The following is a 5735-nucleotide window of genomic DNA, read 5'->3' as shown; positions in this document are numbered from 1 at the left end:
CAGTGTGTGTGTGCATGTGTGTGTCTGTTATCCCTGTGGTATGGCTGGGCAACTGAGATCCCATTTTCAGAGCCTCAAAGGTATTTAGGAACCTAGAGAATTGTTACAGTCATAGATCATTAGGGTTGGAAGGGACCTCAAGAGATAATCTAAGTCCAACCTCCTGCTCAAAGCAGGACCAATCTCCAAATGGCCCCCTCAAGGATTGAACTCACAACCCCAGGTTTAGCTAATGTCCATTGATTTCAAATAATTGATTGTGATTTGCCCAGGGTCCTGAAAAATCTGTAGCAGAGCAGGGATTTGAGCCCAGGGCTCCCAAGGCCTAAGCAAGTCTCCTAACCACTAGACAAGATTTGTTGTCCATCTTGAAAGGCAACAGCATCTGTGACACTGGCAATTCAGGACCCCAGTGTGACAAGCCCTGACCCAGCTCCCAGTCTGCTTTACGAGCAGAAGCACTTTATTATTTAAACCAAAGCTGCATTTTTAAGGAGCCGCTGGACTGGTATTTGCATGCACACAACCCTGCACTTGTGCCTGCAGACAGGAGATTGCTCATGGAAAGTGGCCAGCTGTATCCACGCAACTGCAAAATCATTGAAATGTAGGCGCTGGAAGGGAGCTTGGGATGTCCTCACCTCCAACCCCCTGTGCTGAGGCAGGACCAAGTAAACTTAAAACAGGGGCTCTCAGCCTTTCCAGACAACTGTCCCCCTTTCAGGAGTCTGATTTGTCTTACGTACCCCCAAGTTTCAGCTCACTTAAAACCTACTTGCTTACAAAATCAGACATAAAAATACAAAAGTGTCACAGCACACTAGTACTGAACAGTTGCTGACTTTCTCTTTTTTAACCATATAATTATAAAATCGATTGGAATATGTTGTACTTACATTTCAGTGTATAGTATACAGAGTAGTATACATGAGTCATTGTTTGTATGAAATGTAAGTTTGTATTGACTTTTGCTAGTGCTTTTTATGTAGCCTGCTGTAAAACTGGGCAAACATCTAGATGAGTTGATGTACCTCCAGGTAGACCTCTGTGTACCCCCAAGGGCACATGTACCCCTGGTTGAGAACCACTGACTTAAAACATCCATGACAGTTTGTCCAACCTGTTCTTAAAACCTACAATGATGGAGATTCTGCAGCCTCATGTGGAAGCCTATTCCAGAGCTTAACTATCCTACAGTTTGAAAGTTTTTCCTAATATCTAACCTAAATCTCCCTTGCTGGAGATTAAGCCCATTACTTCTTGTCCTACTTTCAGTGGACATGGAGAACAATTGTTCGCTGTCCTCTTTATAACAGCCCTTAACATATTTTAAGACTCTAATCAGGTCCCCCCTCAGTCGTCTTTTCTCAAGACTCAACATGCCCAGTTTTTTAAAAATTTCCTCAGAGGTCAGATTTTTCTAAACCTTTTTTAATTTTTGTTGCTCTTCTCTGGACTCTTTCCAGTTTAACCACATCTTTGCTAAAGTGCAGTGCCCAAAACTGGACACTCTACTCCATCTTGAGACCCCGTCGGCCCGGAGCAGATCAGGGCAATTACTTCCTGTGTCTTACCACACTCCAGTTAAGACAGACTAGAATTAAATTAGCCTTTTTCACAACTGCATCATATTGTTGAATCATAGTGAATATATGATCCACTGTGACCCCTAGATATTATTTTAGCGGTGCTACCGTCTAGTCAGTTATTCCTCGTTTTGTAATTTTGCATTTGATTTTTCCTTCCTAGGTCTTTATTGAATTTCATCTTATTGATTTCAAACCAATTCTCCAATTTGTCAAGGTCAGCTTGAATTCGAATCCTCTCTTCCAAAGTGCTTGCCACCCGTCCTAGCTTTGCGTCAGCCATGAATTTTATAAGCATAATCTCTAGTCCATTATCCAAGTCATTAATGAAAATATTGAAGACTGAGGGGGACTGAGGATTGATCCCTGTGGAACCCCACTAGATAGGCCCATTGATAATTCCTCTTGGATGCTGGCTTTCAACCAGTCTTGCCCCCACCTTTTAGTAATTTCCCTAGAGCACATTGCCCTAGTTTGCTTATGAGAATGTCATATGGGACTGTGTCTAAAGCCTTTCTAAAATCAAGAGATGTCACATCACGTCTACTGCTTCCACCCACCCCATAGGCCAGCAACCCTGTCAAAGACAGAAATTAGGTTGGATTGGTGTGATTTGCTGGCTATTCCGTATAACCCTATTATCCGCTAGGTTCTTACTAACTGATTGCTTCATCCTTTGTTTCAGTATCTTTCCAGACATTGAAGTTAGACTGAGTGGTCTATAATTGCCAGGTCTTCTTTTGAAAGATAGGTCCTATGGTTGCCCTTCTCTGGTCTTCTAGGACGTCACACGCCCTCCATACGTTCTCGAAGATAATTGCTTACGTAAATCTTGCTGTGCTGGGGTTCGTTAGGAGGAACCTTTGTAAATCTTTCCCACTTTAAGACAGGACAAATTTTCATGGACTGAACTGGGCTAAGATCATTCATATGAGTAGTTCCATTGATTTACGGACCTAGTCTGGTTACTGTGAGACGTCACTGATTTCAGTGGCACCACTCAGCGAAGGAGAGCAGGGTTTGGCTCAGTGAGAGGTTTTTCCCCAAGTCAGAGCCCTTCACCACTTGGTCCATTATTACCATAGCTCTTTGGAGCCCTAGTTATAGCCCACGCCCCCATGGCGCTTGGCGCTGTACAAACGCAGACCAAAAAGTCAGTCTCAACCATTATGACTAATGTTTACATTCTTCAGCATTTTATTGCCCTACCCCAGGGCAGCTCCAGGCACCAGCGGACCAAGCATGTGCCTGGGGCGGCAAGCCACAGGGTTGGTCTGTTGAACGCCATGAGGGTGGCAGCTGCCTTCGGAGGTGTGCCTGCGAGAGGTCTGCTGGTCCCGCAGTTTCGGCAGCAATTTGGCGGGTACACCAAAGGCACAGGACCGGCGGACCTCCCTCAGGCATGCCACCGAATCTGCATTATCAGCAGACCTCCCACAGGCATGCCGCTGAAAGCCGCCTGACTGCCATGCTTGGGGCTGCAAAATACATAGATCCGCCCCAGCACGTTAACAGTCAATCCCTGCACCATGACATTTCACATCAAAACTAAAGCCTGATTTAACATTTTTTAAATATTTCATTTGCCAAGAGAAAAGAAGAGCTTGTCACATGCTTCCAGAAGGGAGCTTAATAATAACCATGCACTATTCTGGAGAAGCGGCCACAGCATGTCTTGTCTGTGCACATGAGGCACTTCTTTGCAGGTTGTCCGGCATGGGGAAAAATATCATGACACTCACAATGCCAACCCTGTCCAATGGCATGAAAGGAACAAGCTACGAAATTCCGATCTGGACGCTGGGTCTGTTCGCCCCCAAATTCAGTGTGTTTTACGGTGGGATGTTGGTTTGGCCCATTTGTAAAATTCAGAGCTGGAATCGGATTGTTTTTCTGAATGCTCGAAAGGCCAAGGGATGCTCGAATCCGGGGAACTGGTTAAGCCCAGCCCCTGGATCGATCATGGCTCGACAGGCATGTCCAGTGCAGGGGGACTCAGAATAGCAAGAACATTAGGTGCATGTGGGGCTGGCTCCAGGCACCAGCGCAGGTGCTTGAGGTGGCACGTCTGGCTCTTTGGTGGCAATTTGGCAGCGGGTCCCTCAGTCCCTCTCGGAGGGAAGGACCTGCCGCTGAAGAATGAAGCAGCAGTGGTAGAGCTGCTGCCAATCATGGCTTTTTTCTTCTTTTCTTATTTATTTATTTATTTATTGCCACTTGGGGCTGCAAAAATGCTGGAGCCGGCCCTGGGTGCATGTGAGTGGCACCTTTATAGACATGGCACAGCGTCACTGAGGCTCTACAATAAAAAGGGAGCTGTTCTGGTGCAGACAATAAGACCGGCTGGTGCTCTCCTGGACAAAGTATGAATCAGAACTGGTCTGAAGCCTTGTCAGATTTAGGAAACCTCTACAGAGAAGCAGTTGGCACTGGCAGGAAACTGTGCTCATGGCTATTTTGGAGCGAGCATCTGACTGACACCAGCAAATGGGCCCCTTTGGCCTGCCAGGGCTGATGCTCGCCTGGGGTGAGCAAAGCAAGAGGCAAGCTGGAGAAACTGAATTCCAGCAAGAGTTCTGGGAATCAGGTGCTCAGGGCTGCACAGGCTGGGAACTAATTTAATAATGGGCCCTAAAATGGCACAGCTGCATGGGGAAGCTTGCAAATCACCCACTAATATATCACTTGACTTCAGCCAGTGCTTGTGAAAGAGAGTGACTGAGAACACTGGCTGAAGTCAAGTGATATATTAGTGGGTGATTTCCAAGCTTCCCCATGCAGATGTGCCAGTGCACCTCCAACCTGACCTGCAACCCCCTCTGCTACCCTGGTCAGTACCAGCTTGTACGTAAAGGTAATGTGGGCTTTCCAAATCCCTGTCTCTTAAAAGGGAGGCTAATCTATTCTCTGCTTGGCTGGAATATGCAGTGAGCCAGATTTCTAAAACACCTCCAAAATGGCACTCTCCATATTAGCAGGCAAACCCATGAATATGTATGAAAACCCAAATATGGAGGGATGCACTTGCAAACCGCTGCTGAGGATGCATTTTCAGAGGCTTTGAAAATATAGGCCAAATAATGCAGTCAGACTATAGCTATGCCATAACACTGTGCTTCTCTCTGAGACAGCACTGCCATCTCATCTATCAGAAATCAACCCACCAGAGCAGAACATCATGGGGTCAGTGTCTCTTGGCTTTAAAAGAAACATCAGTTTTCAATGTATTCCATGCAGTGAGAAAAGGTACCGATCTAGCAAAGAGAGACTGCCTGTGTATCCAGTTTGTTTCCTCAGCAATTGCTAGTGCAGCACACTTTTTCTCTCCTGAGGTTAATTGTGCTACTAAATTCCCTCTGGAGAATCTCACTAGATGGATTTTATTCTTGTTACCAAGGCCCCATCAGCTATGTTTTAATGAGCAAGAATGTTGCTTTGTTGCAAAGTGTCACTCTGGGAAGCTCCTCCCACTGAAAGCCGAAGTGTGAGGAAGTGTGACAGCATTGCAGAAGTGGGTCCTAAGGATACAGTCGATCACGGTGTCAATGTGTGGAGGAAGCAGAATGCCACCCAGGGCCATAGCATCACACCTGCCACCACCGGGAGCAAACAGGAGCTGGCTGACTCTGTAGTGTCCATGTTTGAGCACCATGCCACTATGGGAGGTGAGTTCGAAGAGCCACTCCAGACTCTAACAACCACTGAGAGTAGGGACAGTGGACGGAAGCAAGACCTCCCTATTAGTGGTCTAACCCCTCCCCGGCACACATGAGTCAGAAGCCAAATCTGGCACACAGAGGCCCACTCTGTATCCTGCAAGGGCCAATCGTTGATGCTCTGCCTCAGTTTTCACTCAGGCAAAATCCTCCCCAACATTAACAAAGGCTTTGCCTTGAGGGAGGCCTCTCATTAGCATCACCCATTGAATTAGCTCCTCAGCACCGACTAGATGACCATGCTCCACCTTGTGGCTGTGTAGCCTTTACTTAAATTGAACTGTAAAAAGCAACAAAGAGTCCTGTGGCACCTTATAGACTAACAGAAGTATTGGAGCATAAGCTTTCGTGGGTGAATACCCACTTCGTCACCCACAAAAGCTCATGCTCCAATACTTCTGTTAGTCTATAAGGTGCCACAGGACTCTGTCGC

This window comes from Gopherus flavomarginatus, chromosome 11 (assembly GCF_025201925.1).
Source record: "Gopherus flavomarginatus isolate rGopFla2 chromosome 11, rGopFla2.mat.asm, whole genome shotgun sequence".
Lineage (NCBI taxonomy): Eukaryota > Metazoa > Chordata > Testudines > Testudinidae > Gopherus > Gopherus flavomarginatus.
Note: the sequence above shows the minus strand (reverse complement) of the source record.